At 42.8% G+C, this 22,652-nt stretch overlaps 1 pseudogene; it reads right to left on the bottom strand.

The window, feature by feature from the left end:
• Positions 1-20,249: 20,249 nt before the first annotated feature.
• Positions 20,250-21,573, bottom strand: LOC148755767 (endogenous retrovirus group K member 18 Env polyprotein-like; annotated as a pseudogene).
• Between the last annotated feature and the right edge of the window lie 1,079 nt (positions 21,574-22,652).

Raw genomic sequence — 22,652 nt, 5'->3', positions numbered from 1 at the left:
GTTAGGTTTAGGGTTAGGGTTAGGTTTAGGTTTCAGTTAGGTTTAGGTTTAGGGTAGGGTTTAGAATCAGAGTTAGAGTTAGGGTTAGGGTTAGGTTTGCGTTATGGTTAGTGTTAGGGTTACGGTTAGGGTTAGGGTTAGGTTTGTGTTAGGGTTAGGATTAGGTTAATATTTGCGTTGGGGTTAAGGTTAGGGTTAGGTTTAGGGTTAGGATTAAGGTTAGGTTTGCTATAGTGTTAGGGTTAGGGTTAACGTTAGGTTTGCGTTAGGGTTAGGTTTTTGGTTAGTGTTAGGGTTAGGGTTAGGTTTAGGTTTGCGTTATTGTTAGGGTTAGGGTTAGGGTTAGAGTTAGACTTAGTCTTAGCGTTAGGGTTAGGGTTAGGGTTAGGTTTGCGTTAGGGCTAATGTTTGGGTTAGGTTTGCGTTAGGGATTGGGTTAGGGTTAGGGTTAGGGTTACGTTTGCTTTAGGGTTAGTGTTAGGGTTAGAGTTAGGGTTAGGGTATAGGTTTAGGGTTAAGGTTAGGGTTAGGGTTAGCGTTAGGGTTTCATGGTTAGGGTTTGGGTTAGGGTTAGTGTTAGCTTTAGTGTTAGGGTTTAAGGATAGGTTTAGGGTTAGGTTTAGGTTTAAGTTAGGGTTAGGTTAGGGATAGGTTTAGGGTTAGGGTTAGCATTAGGTTTAGTTTGCGTTAGCGTTAGGTTTAGGGTTAGGGTTAGATTTGCCTTAAGGTTAGGTTTAGGGTTAGGGTTAGGGTTAGGATTAGGGTTAGGGTTTAGGGTTAGGGTTAGGGTTAGGGTTAGGTTTGGGGTTAAGTTTAGGTTTGCATTAGTGTTAGGGTTAGGGTTAATGTTAGGGTTAGGGTTAGGTTTAGGTTTGCGTTAGGGTTACGTTTAGGGTTAGGATTAGAGTTAGGGTTAGGGTTAGGGTTAGTGTTAGGTTTGCGTTAGGGTTAGGGTAGGGTTAGGGATAGGGTTAGGTTTATGTTTAGGGTTAGGTTTGCGTTAGGGTTATGGTAAAGTTTAGGTTTAGGGTTAGGGTTAGGATTGGGTTATGGTTAGGGTTAGGGGTTAGGGTTTAGGTTAGGGTCGTTTTAGGGTTAGCGTTAGGGTTTTATGATTAAGGTTAGGGTTAGGGTTAGGGGAAGCTTTAGGGTTAGGGTTACGGTTTAGGTCAAGGTTAGGGTTAGGGTTAGGGTTAGATTTGGGGTTAAGTTTAGGTTTGCGTTATTGTTAGGGTTAGGGTTAATGTTAGGGTTAGGGTTAGGTTTAGGGTTAGGTTTAGAGTTAGGGATAGGGTTAGGGTTAGGTTTAGGTTTAGGTTTGCGTTAGGGTTAGGGTTTGGGTTAGGTTTATGTTTACGGTTAGGTTTGCGTTAGGGTTAGGGTTAGGGTTACGTTCGGGTTATGGTTAGGCTTAAGGTTAAGGTTAGGGTTAGGTTTGCGTTAGGGTTAGGGTTAGGGTTATGGTTAGGGTTAGGGTTAGGTTTGCGTTTGGGTTAGGGTTAGGAATAGGGATAGGGTTAAGGTGAGTGTTAGGGTTAGGGTTAGCGTTAGGATTGCGTTGGGGTTAGGGTTAGTGTTAGGGTTAGGGTTAGGGTTAATGTTAGGGTTAGTGTTAGGGATAGGTTTGCGTTAGGTTTAGGGTTAGGGTTACGTTTTGGGTTAGGGTTAGGGTTAGGGTTAGGGTTAGGGTTAGGGTTAGGGTTAGGGTTAGGGTTAGGTTTGCGTTAGGGTTAGGGTTAGGGTTGGGGTTAGGGTTAGGGTTAGGTTTGCGTTAAGGTTAGGTTTAGGTTTAGGGTTAGGGTTAGGTTTGCGTTAGGGTTAGGGTAAGGGTTAGGTTTAGGTTTAGATTTAGGGTTAGGGTTAGGGTTAGGGTTAGGGTTAGGTTTGCGTTAGGGTTATGGTTAGGGTTAGAGTTAGGGTTAGGGTTAGGGTTAGGGTTTGGGTTAGTTTTAGGTTTGCGTTAGGGATAGGGTTTGTGTTAGGGTTAGGTTTACGTTTGCGTTAGGGATAGTGTTAGGGTTAGAGTTAGGGTTAGTGTTTAGGTTTAGGTTTAGGTTTAGGGTTAGCGTTAGGGTTAGGGTTAGAGTTAAGTTTAGGGTTAGATTTTCATTAGCTTTAGGTTTAGGTTTATGTTTGCGTTAGGGTTATGGTAAAGGTTAGGTATAGGGTTAAGATTAGGTTTAGGGTTAGTTTTAGGTTTGCGTTAGTGTTAGGGGTAGGGTTAGGGTTTGCGTTAGGGTTAGGTTTAGGGTTAGGTTTTGAGTTAGTTATAAGGTTAGATTTGCGTTAAGGTTAGGGTTAGAATTAGTGATAGGGTTAGTTTAGGTTTAGGGTTAGGTTTGCGTTAGGGTTAGGGTTAGGGTTAGGGTTAGATTAGCGTTAGGGATAGTGTTATGGTTAGCGTTAGGGTTACGTTTGCGTTAGGGTTAGTGTTAGGTTTAGAGTTTAGGTTACGGTTTAGGTTTAGGGTAGGGTTATGGTTAGGTTTAAGTTAGGGTTAGGTTAGGGATAGGTTTAAGTTAGATTTAGGTTAAGGTTAGGTTTAGGGATAGGGTTAGCTTTAAGTTTAGGTTTGCGTTAGTGTTAGGTTTAGGGTTAGTGTTAGGGTTAGAGTTAGGGTTAGGGTTATGTTTGCGGTAAGGTTAGGGTTAGGGTTAGGGTTAGGTTTGCGTTAGGGTTATGGTTAGGGTTAGGGTTAGGGTAATAGTTAAGGTTAGGGTTAGATTTGCGTTAGGGTTAGGTTTAGGGTTAGCCTTAAAGTTAGGTTTGCGTTAGGGTTATGGTAAGGCTTTGTTTTAGGGTTAGGGTTAGGATTAGGGTTATCGTTTTGGTTAGGGGTTAGGGTTTTTGTTAGGGTTAGTTTTATGGTTAGCCTTAGGGTTTTATGATTAGGGTTAGGGTTAGGGTTAGTGTTAGCTTTAGGTTAGGGTTTAGGGTTTGGGTTAGGTTTAGTGTTAGAGTTAGGGTTAGCGTTAGGGTTAAGGTTAGTTTTGCATTAGGTATAGGGTTAGGGTTAGGTTTGCGATACGGTTAGAATTAGGGTTAGGTTTGCGTTAGGTTTAGGGTTAGGGTTAAGTTTGGGTTATGGTTAGGGTTAGGGTTAGGGTTAAGTTTAGGGTTAGGGATAGGTTTGTGTTAGGTTTAGTTTTAGGGTTAGGGTTAGGGTTAGGGTTAGGGTTAGGTGTGCATTAAGGTTAGGTTTAGGGTTATGGTTATGGTTAGGGTTAGGGTTAGGGTTAGTTTTGCGTTAGGGTTAGGGTTAGGGTTAGGGTTACGTTTAGTGTTAGGTTTAGGGTTAGGTTTAGGGTTAGGTTTGCGTTTGTGTTAGGTTAGGGTTAGGGTTATGGTTAGGGTTAGGGTTAGGTTTGCATTAGGGTTAGGGTTAGGGTTAAGTTAGGGTTAGGGTTATGGATCGGGTTAGTGTAAAGTTTAGGGTTAGAGTTAAGTTTAGAGTTAGATTTGCGTTAGCGTTAGGGTTAGGGTTAGGGTTAGGTTACGTTTGCGTTAGGGTTATGGTAAGCGTAAGGTTTAGGGTTAGGGTTAGGGTTAGGGTTAGTGTTAGGGTCAGGGTTAGGTTTGAGATAGGGTTAGGGTTATGGTTCGGGTTAGGGTTAGGGTTAGGTTTGCGATAGGGTTAGGGTTAGGGTTAGGGTTAGGTTTATTTTTAGGGTTTAGGGTTAGGGTTAGGGTTAGAATTAGGGTTAGGGTTCGGTTTGCGTCTGGGTTAGGGTTAGGGTTAGAGTTAGGGTTAGGGTTAGGTTTAGGGTTAGGGTTAGAGTTAGGTTTGCGTTAGGGTAGTGTTAGGGTTAGGTTTGCATTAGGGATAGGGTTAGGGTTTGCGTTAGGGTTACGTTTACGTTAGGGTTAGTGGTAGGTTTAGAGTTAGGGTTAGGGTTTATGTTAGGGTTAGGGTAAGGGTTAGGATTAGCGTTAGGGTTTCATGGTTAGGGTTAGGGTTAGGGTTTAAGGTTAGGGTTAGGGTTAGGTTTAATTTAGGATTAGGTTAGTGTTAGGTTTAGGGTTAGCGTTAGCGTTAGGGTTAGGTTTGCGTTAGCGTTAAGGTTATGGTTAGGGTTAGGGTTAGGGTTAGGTTAGCGTTACGGTTAGGCTTAGGGTTACGGTTAGGGTTATGTTTGCGTTAGGGTTAGGGTTAGGTTTAGGTTTAGGTTTAGGTTTAGGGTTATATTTATGGTTATGGTTACGGTTAGGTTTGCGTTAGGGTTAGGGTTAGTGTTAGGGTTAGGTTTAGAGTTAAGGTTAGGTTTACATTTGCTTTCGGGTTAGGGTTAGGTTTAGGTTTAGGGTTAGGGATAGGTATGCGTCAGGGTTATGGTTATGGTTATGGTTAGGGTGTGGGTTAGAGTTAAAGTTAGGGTTAGATTTGCGTTAGGGTTATGGTAAGGGTTAGGTTTAGGGTTAGAGTTAGGGTTACGGTTAGGGTTAGGTTTGCGTTAGGGTTAGGGTTAGGGTTATGGTTAGAGTTAGGGTTTAGGGTTTTGATTAGGGTTAGTTTAGGTTTAGCGTTAGGGATTTATGATTAGGGTTAGGATTAGGGTTAGGTTTAGCTTTAGGGATAAGGTTTAGGTTTTGGGTTTGTGTTAGGGTTAGGGTTAGTGTTAGGGTTAGCTTTAGAGTTAGGATTTAGGGTTTGGGTTTGTGTTAGGGTTAGGGTTAGGGTTAGGGTTAGGGTTTGGGTAGGGTTACGATTGCGTTAGGGTTAGTGTTAGGTTTAGAGTTAGGGTTACGGTTTAGTGTTAGGGTTAGGGTTAGGGTTCGGGTTAGCGTTAGGGTTTCATGGTTAGTGTTATGGTTAGGGTTAGCATTAGCTTTAGGTTTAGGGTTTAAGGTTAGGGTTAGGGTTCGGATTAGGGTTAGGGTTAGGGTTAAAGTTAGGGTTAGGTTTAGGGTTATGGTTAGGTATTCATTAGGGTTAGTGTTAGGGTTAGGTTTGCGTTAGGGTTAGGGTTAGGGTTAGGGTTAGGATTAGGGTTAGGTTTGCGTTAGGTTTAGGGTTATGGTTAGGTTCGTGTTAGGGTTAGGGTTACGGTTAGGGTTAAGGATAAGTTTGCGATAGGATTAGGGTTAGGGTTATGGTTAGGGTTAGGGTTAGGTTTGTTAGGGTTAGGGTTAGGGTTAGGGATAGGGTTAGGGTTAGGGTTAGGTTTGCGTTAGGGTTAGGGTTAGGATTAGGGTTATGGTTTGGGTTACGGTTAGGGTTTAGGGTTAGGGTTAGGGTTAGGGTTACGGTTACGGTTAGGTTTGCGTCAGGGTTAGGGTTAGGGTTAGAGTTAGGGTTAGGGTTAGGTTTAGGGTTAGGGTTAGGGTTAGGTTTGCGTTAGGGTTAGTGTTAGGGTTAGGTTTGCGTTAGGGATAGTGTTAGGGTTGGCGTTAGGGTTACGTTTGCGTTAGGGATTGTGTTAGGTTTAGAGTTAGGGTTAGGGTTTATGTTTAGGGTTAGGGTTAGGGTTTGGGTTAGCGTTAATGTTTCATGGTTAGGGTTAGGGTTAGGGTTAGGGTTAGGATTAGCTTTAGGGTTAACGTTTAAAGTTAGGGTTAGGGTTAGGGTTAGGTTTAATTTAGGGTTAGGTTAGTGTTAGGTTTAGGGTTAGGGTTAGGGTTAGAGTTAGGGTTAGGTTTGCGTTAGCGTTAAGGTTATGGTTATGTTTAAGTTTAGGGTTTGGGTTAGGTTAGCGTTACGGTTAGGGTTAGGTTTAGGGTTAGGGTAGGTTTGCGTTAGGGTGAGGGTTAGGGTTAGGTTTAGGTTTAGGGTTATATTTATGGTTATGGTTACGGTTAGGTTTGTGTTAGGGTTAGCGTTAGTGTTAGGGTTAGGTTTAGAGTTAAGGTTAGGTTTACATTTGCTTTAGGGTTAGGGTTAGGTTTAGGTTTAGGGTTAGGGTTAGGTATGCGTTAGGGTAATGGTAAGGGTTAGGTTTAGGGTTAGGGTTTGGGTTATGTTTGCGTCCGGATTATGGTTATGGTTACGGTTAGGGTTAGGGTTAGAGTTACAGTTAGGTTTAGATTTGCATTAGGGTTATGGTAAGGGTTAGGTTTAAGGTTAGGGTTAGGGTTAGGGATAGGTTTAGGTTTGCGTTAGGGTTAGGGTTATGGTTAGGGTTAGGGGTTAGGGTTTTGGATAGGGTTAGTTTAGGGTTTGCGTTAGGGATTTATGATTAGTGTTAGGGTTAGTGTTAGGATTAGCTTTAGGGTTAGTGTTTAGGGTTTGTGTTTGTGTTAGGGTTAGGGTTAGGTTTAGGATTAGGGTTAGGGTTAGCTTTAGGGTTAGGGTTTAGGGTTTGGGTTTGTGTTAAGGTCAGGGTTAGGGTTAGGGTTAGGGTTACGATTGCGTTAGGGTTAGTGTTAGGTTTAGAGTTAGGGTTATGGTTTAGGGTTAGTGTTAGGGTTAGGGTTAGGGTTTCATGGTTAGTGTTATGGTTAGGGTTAGCGTTAGCTTTAGGGATAGTGTTTAAGTTTAGGGTTAGGGTTAGGGTTAGGGTTAGGGTTAGGGTTAGGGTTAGTTTTACGTTAGGGTTAGGGTTAGGTTTGCGATAGGGTTAGGATTAGGGTTAGGTTTGCGTTAGGTTTAGGGTTAGGGTTAGGTTCGGGTTATGGTTAGGATTACGGTTAGGGATAGGGATAGGTTTGCGATAGGAATAAGGTTAGGGTTATAGTTAGGGTTAGGGTTAGTTTAGCGTTACGGTTAGGGTTAGGGTTACGGTTAGGGTTAGGTTTGCGTTAGGGTTAGGGTTAGGTTTAGGTTTAGGTTTAGGGTTATATTTGTTGTTATGGTTACGGTTACGTTTGCGTTAGGGTTAGGGTTAATGTTAGGATTAGGTTTAGAGTTAAGGTTAGGTTTATATTAGATTTAGGGTTAGGGTTAGATTTAGGTTTAGGGTTAGGGTTAGGTATGCGTCAGGGTTATGGTTATGGTTACGGTTAGGGTTAGGGTTAGAGTTAAAGTTAGGGTTAGATTTGCGTTAGGGTTATGGTAAGGGTTAGGTTTAGGGTTAGAGTTAGGGTTAGGGTTAGGGTTAGGTTTGCGTTAGGGTTAGGGTTATGGTTAGGGTAAGGGTTTAGGGTTTTGGTTAGGGTTAGTTTAGGTTTAGCGTTAGGGATTTATGATTAGGGTTAGGGTTAGCTTTAGGGTGAGGGTTTAGGGTTTGGGTTTGTGTTAGGGTTAGAGTTAGGGTTAGGGTTAGGGTTAGCTTTAGGGTTAGGTTTTAGGGTTTGGGTTTGTGTTATGGTTAGTGTTAGGGTTAGTGTTAGTGTTAGGGTTAGGGTTAGGGTTAAAGTTAGGGTTAGGTTTACGGTTAGGGTTAGGTTTTCATTAGGGTTAGTGTTAGGGTTAGGTTTGCGTTAGGGTTATGGTTCGGGTTAGGTTAATTCTAGAGTTAGGTTTATGGTTAGCATTAGGTTTGCGTTAGGGTTAGGGTTAGTGTTAGGGTTAGGGTTAGGGTTAGGGTTAGGTTTAGGGTTAGGGATAGGTTTGTGTTAGGTTTAGGGTTAGGGTTAGGTTTAGGGTTAGGGTTAGGGTTAGCGTTATGGTTAGTTTTGCGTTAGGGTAAGGGTTAGGGTTAGGGTTATGGTTAGGGTTAGGGTTAGAGTTAAAGTTAGGGTTAGATTTGCGTTAGGGTTATGGTAAGGGTTAGGTTTAGGGTTAGAGTTAGGGTTAGGGTTAGGGTTAGCTTTAGGGTTAGGGTTTAGGGTTTGGGTTTGTCTTATGGTTAGTGTTAGGGTTAGGGTTACGATTGCGTTAGGGTTAGTGTTAGGTTTAGAGTTAGTGTTACGGTTTATGTTTAGGGTTAGGGTTAGGGTTAGGGTTAGCGTTAGGGTTTCATGGTTATTGTTATGGTTAGGGTTAGGGTTAGCTTTAGGGTTAGCGTTTAAGCTTAGGCTTAGGGTTAGGGTTAGGTTTAAGTTAGGGTTAGGTTAGTGTTAGGTTTAGGGTTCGGGTTAGGGTTAGGTTTAGGTTTGCGTTAAGGTTAGGGTGAGGGTTATGGTTAAGGTTAGGTTTGCGTTAGGGTTATGGTTATGGTTAGGGTTAGGGTTAGGTTTAGGGTTAGGTTTGCGTTAGGGTTAGGGTTAGGTTTAGGTTTAGGGTTATATTTATGGTTATGGTTACGGTTAGGTTTGCGTTAGGGTTAGGGTTAGTGTTAGGGTTAGGTTTAGAATTAAGGTAGGTTTACATTTGCTTTAGGGTTAGCGTTAGGTTTAGGTTTAGGGTTAGGTTTAGGTATGCGTTAGGGTTCTGGTAAGGGTTAGGTTTAGGGTTATTGTTAGGGTTAGGTTTGCGTCAGGGTTATGGTTATGGTTAGGGTTAGGGTAAGGGTTAGAGTTAAACTTTGGTTTAGATTTGCATTAGGGTTATGGTAAGGGTTAGGTTTAGGGTTAGGGTTATGGTTAGGGTTAGGTTTAGGTTTGCGTTAGGGTTAGGGTTAGGGTTATGGTTAGGGTTAGAGGTTCGGGTTTTGGTTAGGGTTAGTTAGGTTTAGCGTTAGGGATTTATTATTAGGTTTAGGGTTAGGGTTAGGGTTAGGGTTAGGTTTGCGTTAGGGATAGTGTTAGGTTTAGGTTAGCGTTAGGGATAGGGTTAGGGTTAGGGTTAGAGTTAGGGATAGGGTTATGCTTGTGGTTAGGGTTAGGTTTTCATTAGGGTTAGGGTTAGGGTTTGGGTTAGGGTTAGGGATAGGTTTAGAGTTAGGGTTAGGTTTGCATTGGGGTTAGTGTTAGAGTTAGGTTTGCGTTAGGGATTGGGTTAGGTTTAGGGTTAGGGTGACGTTTGCGTTAGGGTTAGTGTTAGGGTTAGAGTTAGAGTTAGGATTTACGTTTAGGGTTAGGGTTAGGGTTAGGGTTAGCGTTAGGGTTCCATGACTAGGGTTAGTGTTAGGGTTATGGTTGTGGTTAGCGTCAGGGTTAGGTTGCGTTAGGGTTATCATTAGGGTTAGTGTTAGGTTTAGGGTTAGATTTAAGTTTAGGGTTAGATTTGCGATAGCGTTATGGTTAGGGTTAGGGTTAGGGTTACGTTTGCGTTCGGGTTAGAGTTAGGTTTAGGGTTAGGGTTACGTTTGCGTTAGGGTTTGGGTTAGGGTTATGGTAAGGCTTAGGGGTTAGGGTTTTGGTTAGGGTAAGTGTTAGGGTTAGCGTTAGGGTTTTATGATTAGGGTTAGGGTTAGGGTTAGGGTTAGCTTTAGGGTTAGGGTTTAGGGTTTGGGTGTCGGTTACGGTTAGTGTTAGGGTTAGGTTTAGGGTTAGGTTTAGGTTTGCGTTAGTGTTAGGGTAAGGGTTAGGGTTAGGGTTAGATTTGCGTTAGGGTTAGGTTTAGGGTTAGGTTTTGAGTTAGGGTTAGGGTTAGGTTAGGTTTGCGTTAGGGTTAGGGTTAGGGTTAGTGATAGGGTTAGGGTTAGGTTTAGGGTTAGGTTTGCGTTAGGGTTACGGTTAATGTTAGGGTTATGGTTAGGGTTACGTTTAGGGATTAGGGTTACGGTTAGGGTTAGGTTTAGGGTTAGGTTTGCGTTAAGGTTAGGTTTAGAGTTATAGTTAGTGTTAGGGTTAGGGTAAGGGGGTAGGTTTGTGTTAGGGTAGGGTTAGGGTTAGGGTTAGGTTTAGGGTTAGGGTTATGGTTAGGGTTAGGGTTTGGGTTAGATTTGCGTTAGGATTAGGTTTAGGGTTAGTGTTTGGGTTTGGGTTAGGATTAGGTTTCCGTTAGGGTTAGGGTTAGGGTTAGACTTAGGTTTAGGGTTAGGGTTAGGGTTACGTTTGCGTTAGGGATAGTGTTAGGTTTAGGTTAGCGTTAGGGATAGGGTTAGGGTTAGGGTTAGAGTTAGGGATAGGGTTATGGTTGTGGTTAGGGTTAGGTTTGCGTTAGGGTTAGAGTTAGGGTTTGGGTTAGGGTTAGGGATAGGTTTAGGGTTAGGGTTAGGTTTGCATTGGGGTTAGTGTTAGAGTTAGGTTTGCGTTAGGGATTGGGTTAGGTTTAGGGTTAGGGTGATGTTTGCGTTAGGGTTAGTGTTAGGGTTAGAGTTAGAGTTAGGATTTACGTTTAGGGTTAGGGTTAGGGTTAGGGTTAGCGTTAGGGTTCCATGACTAGGGTTAGTGTTATGGTTATGGTTGTGGTTAGCGTCAGGGTTAGGTTGCGTTAGGGTTATCATTAGGGTTAGTGTTAGGTTTAGGGTTAGAGTTAAGTTTAGGGTTAGATTTGCGATAGCGTTAGGGTTAGGGTTAGGGTTAGGGTTATGTTTGCGTTAGGGTTAGAGTTAGGTTTAGGGTTAGGGTTACGTTTGCGTTAGGTTTTGGGTTAGGGTTATGGTAAGGCTTAGGGGTTAGCGTTTTGGTTAGGGTAAGTGTTAGGGTTAGCGTTAGGGTTTTATGATTAGGGTTAGGGTTAGGGTTAGGGTTAGCTTTAGGGTTAGGGTTTAGGGTTTGGGTGTGGGTTACGGTTAGTGTTAGGGTTAGGTTTAGGGTTAGGTTTAGGTTTGCGTTAGAGTAAGGGTAAGGGTTAGGGTTGGGGTTAGGGTTAGGGTTAGATTTGCGTTAGGGTTAGGTTTAGGGTTAGGTTTTGAGTTAGGGTTAGGGTTAGGGTTAGGTTTGCGTTAGGGTTAGGGTTAGGGTTAGTGATAGGGTTAGGGTTAGGTTTAGGGTTAGGTTTGCGTTAGGGTTACGGTTAGGGTTAGGGTTATGGTTAGGGTTACGTTTAGGGATTAGGGTTACGGTTAGGGTTAGGTTTAGGGTTAGGTTTGCGTTAAGGTTAGGTTTAGAGTTATAGTAGTGTTAGGGTTAGGGTAAGGGGGTAGGTTTGTGTTAGGGTAGGGTTAGTGTTAGGGTTAGGTTTAGGGTTAGGGTTATGGTTAGGGTTAGGGTTTGGGTTAGATTTGCGTTAGGATTAGGTTTAGGGTTAGTGTTTGGGTTTGGGTTAGGGTTAGGTTTGCGTTAGGTTTAGGGTTAGGGTTAGGGTTAGGGATAGGTTTAGGTTTGCGTTAAGGTTAGGGTTATGGTTAGGGTTAGGGGTTAGGGTTTTGGATAGGGTTAGTTTAGGGTTTGCGTTAGGGATTTATGATTAGTGTTAGGGTTAGTGTTAGGATTAGCTTTAGGGTTAGTGTTTAGGGTTTGTGTTTGTGTTAGGGTTAGGGTTAGGTTTAGGATTAGGGTTAGGGTTAGCTTTAGGGTTAGGGTTTAGGGTTTGGGTTTGTGTTAAGGTCAGGGTTAGGGTTAGGGTTAGGGTTACGATTGCGTTAGGGTTAGTGTTAGGTTTAGAGTTAGGGTTATGGTTTAGGGTTAGTGTTAGGGTTAGGGTTAGGGTTTCATGGTTAGTGTTATGGTTAGGGTTAGCGTTAGCTTTAGGGATAGTGTTTAAGTTTAGGGTTAGGGTTAGGGTTAGGGTTAGGGTTAGGGTTAGGGTTAGTTTTACGTTAGGGTTAGGGTTAGGTTTGCGATAGGGTTAGGATTAGGGTTAGGTTTGCGTTAGGTTTAGGGTTAGGGTTAGGTTCGTGTTATGGTTAGGATTACGGTTAGGGATAGGGATAGGTTTGCGATAGGAATAAGGTTAGGGTTATAGTTAGGGTTAGGGTTAGGTTAGCGTTACGTTTAGGGTTCGGGTTACGGTTAGGGTTAGGTTTGCGTTAGGGTTAGGGTTAGGTTTAGGTTTAGGTTTAGGGTTATATTTGTTGTTATGGTTACGGTTACGTTTGCGTTAGGGTTAGGGTTAATGTTAGGATTAGGTTTAGAGTTAAGGTTAGGTTTATATTAGATTTAGGGTTAGGGTTAGATTTAGGTTTAGGGTTAGGGTTAGGTATGCGTCAGGGTTATGGTTATGGTTACGGTTAGGGTTAGGGTTAGAGTTAAAGTTAGGGTTAGATTTGCGTTAGGGTTATGGTAAGGGTTAGGTTTAGGGTTAGAGTTAGGGTTAGGGTTAGGGTTAGGTTTGCGTTAGGGTTAGGGTTATGGTTAGGGTAAGGGTTTAGGGTTTTGGTTAGGGTTAGTTTAGGTTTAGCGTTAGGGATTTATGATTAGGGTTAGGGTTAGCTTTAGGGTGAGGGTTTAGGGTTTGGGTTTGTGTTAGGGTTAGAGTTAGGGTTAGGGTTAGGGTTAGCTTTAGGGTTAGGTTTTAGGGTTTGGGTTTGTGTTATGGTTAGTGTTAGGGTTAGTGTTAGTGTTAGGGTTAGGGTTAGGGTTAAAGTTAGGGTTAGGTTTACGGTTAGGGTTAGGTTTTCATTAGGGTTAGTGTTAGGGTTAGGTTTGCGTTAGGGTTATGGTTCGGGTTAGGTTAATTCTAGAGTTAGGTTTATGGTTAGCATTAGGTTTGCGTTAGGGTTAGGGTTAGTGTTAGGGTTAGGGTTAGGGTTAGGGTTAGGTTTAGGGTTAGGGATAGGTTTGTGTTAGGTTTAGGGTTAGGGTTAGGTTTAGGGTTAGGGTTAGGGTTAGCGTTATGGTTAGTTTTGCGTTAGGGTAAGGGTTAGGGTTAGGGTTATGGTTAGGGTTAGGGTTAGAGTTAAAGTTAGGGTTAGATTTGCGTTAGGGTTATGGTAAGGGTTAGGTTTAGGGTTAGAGTTAGGGTTAGGGTTAGGGTTAGCTTTAGGGTTAGGGTTTAGGGTTTGGGTTTGTCTTATGGTTAGTGTTAGGGTTAGGGTTAAGATTGCGTTAGGGTTAGTGTTAGGTTTAGAGTTAGTGTTACGGTTTATGTTTAGGGTTAGGGTTAGGGTTAGGGTTAGCGTTAGGGTTTCATGGTTAGTGTTATGGTTAGGGTTAGGGTTAGCTTTAGGGTTAGCGTTTAAGCTTAGGCTTAGGGTTAGGGTTAGGTTTAAGTTAGGGTTAGGTTAGTGTTAGGTTTAGGGTTCGGGTTAGGGTTAGGTTTAGGTTTGCGTTAAGGTTAGGGTGAGGGTTATGGTTAGGGTTATTGTTAGGGTTAGGTTTGCGTCAGGGTTATGGTTATGGTTAGGGTTAGGGTAAGGGTTAGAGTTAAACTTTGGTTTAGATTTGCATTAGGGTTATGGTAAGGGTTAGGTTTAGGTTTGCGTTAGGGTTAGGGTTAGGGTTATGGTTAGGGTTAGAGGTTCGGGTTTGCGTTAGGGTTAGGGTTAGGGTTATGGTTAGGGTTAGAGGTTCGGGTTTTGGTTAGGGTTAGTTAGGTTTAGCGTTAGGGATTTATTATTAGGTTTAGGGTTAGGGTTAGGATTAGCTTTAGGGTTAGGGTTTAGAGTTTGGGTTTGTGTTAGGGTTAGGGTTAGGTTTAGGATTAGGGTTAGGGTTAGGATTAGCTTTAGGGTTAGGGTTTAGGGTTTAGGTTTGTGTTAGGGTTAGGGTTAGGGTTAGGGTTAGGGTTACGATTGCGTTAGGGTTAGTGTTAGGTTTAGAGTTAGCGTTACGGTTTAGGTTTAGGGTTAGGTTGAGGGTTAGGGTTAGGGTTAGTTTTAGCTTAGGGTTTCATGGTTAGTGTTATGGTTAGGATTAGCGTTAGCTTTAGGGTTAGGGTTTAAGGTTAGGGTTAGGGTTAGGGTTAGGGTTAGGTTTAAGTTTAGGTTTGCGTTAAGGTTAGGGTGAGGGTTAGGGTTAGGGTTAGGTTTGCGTTAGGGTTATGGTTAGGTTTAGGTTTAGGGTTAGGGTTAGTGTTAGGGTTAGGATTATGGTTAGGGGTTAGTGTTTTGGTTAGGGTTAATTTAGGTTTAGCGTTAGGGTTTTATCTTTAGGGTTAGGGTTAGGGTTAGGATTAGCTTTAGGGTTAGGTTTTAGGGTTTGGGTTAGGGTTAGGGTTAGGGTTACGGTTAGGGTTAGGTTTAGGGTTAAGTTTAGGTTTCGTTAGTGTTAGGGTTAGGGTTAATTTTAGGGTTAGGTAAGGGTTAGGTTTGCGTTAGGGTTACGTTTAGGGTTAGGTTTAGAGTTAGGGTTAGGGTTAGGGTTAGGGTTAGTTTTGCGTTAGTGTTAGGGTTAGGGTTAGGGATAGCGTTAGGGTTAGGTTTAGGGTTAGGTTTGCGTGAGGGTTAGGTTTTGGGTTAGGTTTATGGTTAGGGTTAGGTTTGCGTTAGGGTTAGGGTTAGGTTCGGGTTATGGTTAGGGTTAGGGTTAGGGTTAGGGTTAGGTTTGCGTAAGGGTTAGGGTAAGGGTTAAGGTTAGGGTTAAGGTTAGATTTGCGTTAGGGTTAGGGTTAGGATTATGGTTAGGGTTAGGGTTAGGGTTAGGGATAGGGTTAGGGTTAGGGTTTGGTTTGCGTTATGGTTAGGGTTCGGATTACGGTTAGGGTTAGGGTTAAAGTTAGGGTTAGGTTCAGGGTTAGGGTTAGGTTTTCATTAGGGTTAGTGTTAGGGTTAGGTTTGTGTTAGGTTAGGGTTAGTGTTAGGGTTAGGTTTAGGGTTAAGGTTAGTGTTAGGTTTAGGATTAGGATTAGGTTTGCGTTTGGGGTAGTTTTAGGGTTAGGGTTAGGGTTAGGGTTAGGTTTGCGTTAGGGTTAGGGTTAGGGTTAGAGTTAGGGTTAGGGTTAGGGTTAGGGTTAGGTTTGCGTTAGGGATAGTGTTAGGTTTAGGTTAGCGTTAGGGATAGGGTTAGGGTTAGGGTTAGAGTTAGGGATAGGGTTATGCTTGTGGTTAGGGTTAGGTTTTCATTAGGGTTAGGGTTAGGGTTTGGGTTAGGGTTAGGGATAGGTTTAGGGTTAGGGTTAGGTTTGCATTGGGGTTAGTGTTAGAGTTAGGTTTGCGTTAGGGATTGTGTTAGGTTTAGGGTTAGGGTGACGTTTGCGTTAGGGTTAGTGTTAGGGTTAGAGTTAGAGTTAGGATTTACGTTTAGGGTTAGGGTTAGGGTTAGGGTTAGCGTTAGGGTTCCATGACTAGGGTTAGTGTTAGGGTTATGGTTGTGGTTAGCGTGAGGGTTAGGTTGCGTTAGGGTTATCATTAGGGTTAGTGTTAGGTTTAGGGTTAGAGTTAAGTTTAGGGTTAGATTTGCGATAGCGTTAGGGTTAGGGTTAGGGTTAGGGTTACGTTTGCGTTAGGGTTAGAGTTAGGTTTAGGGTTAGGGTTACGTTTGCGTTAGGGTTTGGGTTAGGGTTATGGTAAGGCTTAGGGGTTAGGGTTTTGGTTAGGGTAAGTGTTAGGGTTAGCGTTAGGGTTTTATGATTAGGGTTAGGGTTAGGGTTAAGGTTAGCTTTAGGGTTAGGGTTTAGTGTTTGGGTGTGGGTTACGGTTAGTGTTAGCGTTAGGTTTAGGGTTAGGTTTAGGTTTGCGTTAGTGTTAGGGTAAGGGTTAGGGTTAGGGTTAGATTTGCGTTAGGGTTAGGTTTAGGGTTAGGTTTTGAGTTAGGGTTAGGGTTAGGTTAGGTTTGCGTTAGGGTTAGGGTTAGGGTTAGTGATAGGGTTAGGGTTAGGTTTAGGGTTAGGTTTGCGTTAGGGTTACGGTTAATGTTAGGGTTATGGTTAGGGTTACGTTTAGGGATTAGGGTTACGGTTAGGGTTAGGTTTAGGTTTAGGTTTGCGTTAAGGTTAGGTTTAGAGTTATAGTTAGTGTTAGGGTTAGGGTAAGGGGGTAGGTTTGTGTTAGGGTAGGGTTAGGGTTAGGGTTAGGTTTAGGGTTAGGGTTATGGTTAGGGTTAGGGTTTGGGTTAGATTTGCGTTAGGATTAGGTTTAGGGTTAGTGTTTGGGTTTGGGTTAGGATTAGGTTTCCGTTAGGGTTAGGGTTAGGGTTAGACTTAGGTTTAGGGTTAGGGTTAGGGTTACGTTTGCGTTAGGGATAGTGTTAGGTTTAGGTTAGCGTTAGGGATAGGGTTAGGGTTAGGGTTAGAGTTAGGGATAGGGTTATGGTTGTGGTTAGGGTTAGGTTTGCGTTAGGGTTAGATTTAGGGTTTGGGTTAGGGTTAGGGATAGGTTTAGGGTTAGGGTTAGGTTTGCATTGGGGTTAGTGTTAGAGTTAGGTTTGCGTTAGGGATTGGGTTAGGTTTAGGGTTAGGGTGATGTTTGCGTTAGGGTTAGTGTTAGGGTTAGAGTTAGAGTTAGGATTTACGTTTAGGGTTAGGGTTAGGGTTAGGGTTAGCGTTAGGGTTCCATGACTAGGGTTAGTGTTATGGTTATGGTTGTGGTTAGCGTCAGGGTTAGGTTGCGTTAGGGTTATCATTAGGGTTAGTGTTAGGTTTAGGGTTAGAGTTAAGTTTAGGGTTAGATTTGCGATAGCGTGAGGGTTAGGGTTAGGGTTATGTTTGCGTTAGGGTTAGAGTTAGGTTTAGGGTTAGGGTTACGTTTGCGTTAGGGTTTGGGTTAGGGTTATGGTAAGGCTTAGGGGTTAGGGTTTTGGTTAGGGTAAGTGTTAGGGTTAGCGTTAGGGTTTTATGATTAGGGTTAGGGTTAGGGTTAGGGTTAGCTTTAGGGTTAGGGTTTAGGGTTTGGGTGTGGGTTACGGTTAGTGTTAGGGTTAGGTTTAGGGTTAGGTTTAGGTTTGCGTTAGAGTAAGGGTAAGGGTTAGGGTTGGGGTTAGGGTTAGGGTTAGATTTGCGTTAGGGTTAGGTTTAGGGTTAGGTTTTGAGTTAGGGTTAGGGTTAGGGTTAGGTTTGCGTTAGGGTTAGGGTTAGGGTTAGTGATAGGGTTAGGGTTAGGTTTAGGGTTAGGTTTGCGTTAGGGTTACGGTTAGGGTTAGGGTTATGGTTAGGGTTACGTTTAGGGATTAGGGTTAGGGTTAGGGTTAGTGTTAGGGTTAGGGTTAGGGTTAGGTTTGCGTCAGGGTTATGGTTAGGGTTAGAGTTAGGGTTAGGGTTAGGTTTAGGGTTAGGGTTAGGGTTAGGTTTGCGTTAGGGTAAGTGTTAGGGTTAGGTTTGCGTTAGGGATAGTGTTAGGGTTAGCGTTAGGGTTACGTTTGCGTTAGGGATAGTGTTAGGATTAGAGTTAGGGTTAGGGTTTATGTTTATGGTTAGCGTTAGGGTTAGGGTTAGCGTTAGGGTTTCATGGTTAGGGTTAGGGTTAGGGTTAGGGTTAGGGTAGGATTAGCTTTAGTGTTAGGGTTTAAGGTTAGGGTTAGGGTTAGAGTTAGGTTTAATTTAGGGTAAGGTTAGTGTTAGGTTTAGGGTTAGGGTTAGCGTTAGGGTTAGGTTTGCGTTAGCGTTAAGGTTATGGTTAGGGTTAGGGTTAACGTTAGGGTTAGGTTAGCGTTACGGTTAGGGTTAGGTTTAGGGTTAGGGTTAGGGTTGCGTTAGGGTTAGGGTTAGGGTTAGGTTTAGGTTTAGGGTTATATTTATGGTTATGGTTAAGGTTAGGTTTGCGTTAGGGTTTGGGTTAGTGTTAGGGTTAGGTTTAGAGTTAAGTTTAGGTTTACATTTGCTTTAGGGTTAGCGTTAGGTTTAGGTTTAGGGTTAGGGTTAGGTATGCGTTAGGGTTATGGTAAGGGTTAGGTTTAGGGTTATTGTTAGGGTTAGGATTGCGTCAGGGTTATGGTTATGGTTATGGTTAGGGTTAGGGTTAGAGTTAAAGTTAGGTTTAGATTTGCATTAGGGTTATGGTAAGGGTTAGTTTTAGGGTTGGGGTTAGGGTTAGGTTTAGGGTTAGGTTTGCGTTAGGGTTAGAGTTAGGGTTATGGTTAGGTTTAGGGGTTATGGTTTTGGTTAGGGTTAGTTTAGGTATAGCGTTAGGGATTTATGATTAGGTTTAGGGTTAGGGTTAGGATTAGCTATAGGGTTAGGGTTTAGAGTTTGGGTTTGTGTTAGAGTTAGGGTTAGGTTTAGGATTAGGGTTAGGGTTAGCTTTAGGGTTAGGGTTTAGGGTTTAGGTTTGATTTAGGGTTAGGGTTAGGGTTAGGGTTAGGGTTACGATTGCGTTAGGGTTAGTGTTAGGTTTAGAGTTAGCGTTTCGGTTTAGGGTTAGGGTTAGGGTGAGGGTTAGGGTTAGGGTTAGGGTTAGTTTAGGGTTTCATGGTTAGTGTTATGGTTAGGGTTAGCGTTAGCTTTAGGGTTAGGGTTTAAGGTTAGGGTTAGGTTTAGGGTTAGGTTTAAGTTTAGGTTTGCGTTAAGGTTAGGGTGAGGGTTAGGGTTAGGGTTAGTTTTGCGTTAGGGTTATGGTTAGGGTTAGGTTTAGGGTTAGGGTTAGTGTTAGGGTTAGGATTATGGTTAGGGGTTAGGGTTTTGGTTAGTGTTAGTTTTAGGGTTAGCGTTAGGGTTTTATCTTTAGGGTTAGGGTTAGGGTTAGGATTAGCTTTAGGGTTAGGGTTTAGGGTTTGGGTTAGGGTTAGGGTTAGGGTTACGGTTAGGGTTAGGTTTAGGGTTAAGTTTAGGTTTCGTTAGTGTTAGGGTTAGGGTTAATTTTAGGGTTAGGTAAGGGTTAGGTTTGCATTAGGGTTACGTTTAGGGTTAGGTTTAGTGTTAGGGTTAGGGTTAGGGTTAGGGTTAGTTTTGCGTTAGTTTTAGGGTTAGGGTTAGGGATAGCGTTAGGGTTAGGTTTAGGGTTAGGTTTGCGTGAGGGTTAGGTTTTGGGTTAGGTTTATGGTTAGGGTTAGGTTTGCGTTAGGGTTAGGGTTAGGGTTAGGTTCGGGTTATGGTTAGGGTTAGGGTTAGGGTTAGGGTTAGGTTTGCGTAAGGGTTAGGGTAAGGGTTAAGGTTAGGGTTAAGGTTAGATTTGCGTTAGGGTTAGGGTTTGGATTATGGTTAGGGTTAGGGTTAGGGTTAGGGATAGGGTTAGGGTTAGGGTTTGGTTTTCGTTATGGTTAGGGTTCGGATTACGGTTAGGGTTAGGGTTAAAGTTAGGGTTAGGTTTAGGGTTAGGGTTAGGTTTACATTAGGGTTAGTGTTAGGGTTAAGTTTGTGTTAGGGTTATCGTTCGGGTTAGGTTAAGGCTAGAGTTAGGGTTATGGTTAGCGTTAGGTTTGCGTTAGGGTTAGTGTTAGTGTTAGGGATAGGTTTAGGGTTATGGTTAGTTTTGCGTTAGGGTTAGGTTTAGGGGTAGGGTTAGGGTTATGGTTAAGGTTAGGTTTGCGGTAGGGTTAGGGTTATGTTTAGGGTTAGGGTTAGGGTTAGGGTTAGAGTGACGTTTGCGTTTGGGTTAGTGTCAGGGTTAGGGTTAGGGTTAGGTTTAGGGTTAGGGTTAGGTTTGCGTTAGGGTTACGGTTGGGGTTAGGGTTATGGTTAGGTTTCCGTTTAGGGTTTAGGGTTAGGGTTAGGGTTAGGGTTAGGGTTAGGTTTAGGTTGCGTTAGTGTTAGGGTTACGGTTAGGGTTAGGTTTAGGGTTCGTTTGCGTTAAACTTAGGTTTAGGGTTATGGTTAGGGTTAGGGTTGGGGTAAGGGTTATGTTTGTGTTAGGTTAGGGTTAGTGTTAGGGTTAGGTTTAGGGTTAGGGTTAGTGTTAGGGTTAGGATTAGGGTTAGGTTTGCGTTAGGGGTAGTTTTAGGGTTAGGGTTATGGTTAGGGTTAGGTTTGCGTTAGGGTTAGGGTTAGGGTTAGAATTAGGTTAGGGTTAGGGTTAGGGTTAGGTTTGCGTTAGGGATAGTGTTAGGTTTAGGTTAGCGTTAGGGATAGGGTTAGGGTTAGGGTTAGAGTTAGGGATAGGGTTATGGTTGTGGTTAGGGTTAGGTTTGCGTTAGGGTTAGGGTTAGGGTTTAGGTTAGGGTTAGGGATAGGTTTATGGTTAGGGTTAGGTTTGCATTGGGGTTAGTGTTAGAGTTAGGTTTGTGTAGCGGGCCAGACGCCACGAGTCGAACGGTTCCTGACAAGCGGAGTGGGAATGAAAAAAGGCACTCACACTTTGATGATGGCGATCGCGGACCCCAGTGTTCCTGGAGACGCTGAGTTTATTTTGTCCCCAGAATTTATACCTTCTGTGGACGTGCAGTTTAGCAAGTACAAAAATGCATTACCTAGTTAACAGTAAAACTTTAACTTTAACACAGGAGACACAAAATTTACTGAAACTCCCAAATGTAATTATCTTATCAATAGCCCTGATAGGCATCAGCCTTCTGTTCTGGGAACTGGCCACTCCCACCACATTCCTGAGCAGCATGCAAGCACTCTTCAGATGCAGGCAGAGATAATTGTCTCAGGGGGAGGAAACAGGTTAAGCATAAACCGAGCCATTCTGTTAAGGCTTTAAAGTTAACTGCTTTAAAGTTAACTGCAACCATGGCTCCCCACATCTCCCCCTTTTTTATTTTATAGGAACAAAATCCATCCAGCCAGGATGGCGAGGTGACGGCGCCTGTCTTAGGCATCCCAGGACGCCTGCCTCAACTTACCCGTCATTGGTACTCATATTTTATTAATACAAGCCCTGTCTTAGGTGTTGAAGCGGCTCCTAAGTATTTGCCCGTCATTGACTAACCCGTCCCTCATAAATGCACAGGGGTGAGAGTCTTATTGCTTGCCTTTAGCTCAAGCTGATGGATGTCAGCTCGTAAGTCTAACATTTTGCTGATAAAACATCTAATGAGGATGGGGAGTAGGCACAGAACCAAACAGACACAGATGCCCAATGTAAGAAATATTATAACAGAATGGGTAATATAAGGCATAGAGGGCAAAGCATTCCTAAGAACATTAACAAACTCAGAAGCAGCCTGAGCTGCATCAAATTTCAAAGGTTCAGCTTCTCTCATACTTTGAATTTCATCGTGAAGCTGAAACATGTCTAAAGATAGGTTAGCATCATGCCAAATTCCTTGAAGATGTGAACGAACTCGACTCCAATCATACTGACTATTATTATATTTTTTAGGAGTAACACAAATCCAATGATACTCCGGATGACATTCTAAATGAAATTTAACTTTCATACCCTGAATGACCTCTCCCATATACTGAACCGCATCATAAAGAGCATTCACCTTCTGTTCTAATTTCTCATCAATAGCCTCTTGGGTTCCCAAGGCTAAGGTAACATTCTTTGAAAGAGTATTAACATAATGAGCATTTTGAATAGTCTGAGAGAGAGCCACAGCTGCTGTAGCAGCAGTTGCAATTATAGTAACCAAAGCCATAATTCCAGCAATTAGAAGTCCAACAAATCATTTTTGTCTACTCAAAGCATATTCAATTTCTTTTAAAACCTGCAAACTTCTTTCAGCATACCAAGGTCCAGAAATATTAACAGGAAGCATAATAAAAGATGGTTGTTTAAGTATCATAACCTGGGTCCCCAAAGGTACCCAAGAAATACAATTAGTCAAAATACAATTATTACAAGACACATTAAATTGATCTCCCACAAAATATACATTAATATTTCCAATCAAGAGTGCATAAGGGGAAGGAACACAAGCAGATACATTAACAGTCTCAGTAACAATAGTCCACTCCTTAGTTCCGTCTTCCAAAATCCTCATGGGCAGAGAGAGCCTGGTTTCAACCTTATCCATTGCTCCCATAAGCCTCCATAGTGAATTTTGCGGATACTGCGTATCAGAATTCCACAGTCCAGAAATCAGTTCACGGGCCCATCCGGACCGGTTATTTCTTGACCAATCAATAATATATCTGCCTGTTCCAGGGATGTCATAACGAACAGGATCATTACCAGGACAAGCTCTCCATGGAACAGTCTCAGTATCCAGTTTCAATCTTTTATTGCAAGATGGATGTGATGAAGGGATGGGCAGCTTTATCTTGCGCCCTCCGGACCAATCGCCTAGCATGTTAAGACGAACAGTCCATCCAATTAAAGAATCATGAATATGCATAATGACAGGGGAACTACGCAAACACCCAATCATGGAGCTATTTTTTGCAATACAAATAGGCAATCCCAAACCTATGCCATTGTAAGTGAAATTATTTTCCAAATGCTGTTTCATATGTCCATCAGAAGGCAATCCTAAGGCCTTAGTATCATTAACATAAACTGGAATCTCAGGACCATCCCACACAGCGGGGTGGAGGATTGGTGGATCAGGTACATAGGCCCAATACGTCTGGTCAGGTTCCGCTTGGCAAAGCATCAGTAGCATCATCAATGGGCTGAGGGTCCACATGTCGCACCAATCTTTCTGGCAGCCACCGAGGGCCTTCTGCATCCTGTGGAAAAACACATACATGTCCTCGTCCCCATATGAGGACTGGATCTGGGCCATGCCAAGAGCCCGTAAGTGGGTCTTTCCATTTGACCAAAGCCTGAGGGGCTGCAGAAGGATGCCAAAAGCGCTCCGTAGCACTTTTACCATGGGCATCCAAGGTCAAAAAATTTTGAATAAAGAGAGAATGAGACAAATAATTATGAGGTGTCAGGGGATATAACTCCCCCTTTTTTATTTTTTGTAAATTAACTTTTAATGTACCATGAGTACGCTCAACAATCCCTTGTCCTTGGGGATTGTAAGGAATGCCAGTAACATGATTGATCGAAAATTGCTGGCAAAATAGAGCAAATTTTTTGCTGGTATAACATGAGCCATTGTCTGTTTTAAGTTTTTTAGGAGTTCCAATCATGGCAAATGCAGCAAGACAATGTCTAATTACGTGTGACGTTGCTTCTCCTGTCTGAACAGAAGCCACAACGAATCCGGAGAACGTATCGATGGAGACATGAACATATTTTAATTTTCCAAATTCAGGTATATGAGTCACATCCATTTGCCATAAGTCATTAGGACGTAAGCCTCGGGGGTTGACTCCATAATGAGGCACAGGCAGAAGATGTGAACAATCTGGACACTGTTTTACTATTTGACGTGCTGCTTCTCTGGTAATTTTATACTGCAATCTCAAGCTCTGACTA

The sequence above is a fragment of the Rhinolophus sinicus genome, chromosome 14 (genome assembly GCF_057876585.1).
Source record: "Rhinolophus sinicus isolate RSI-liver-muscle chromosome 14, RSI-T2T, whole genome shotgun sequence".
In the NCBI taxonomy this organism is placed as follows: Eukaryota; Metazoa; Chordata; class Mammalia; order Chiroptera; family Rhinolophidae; genus Rhinolophus; species Rhinolophus sinicus.
This window is presented reverse-complemented; position numbering and strand designations above follow the sequence as displayed.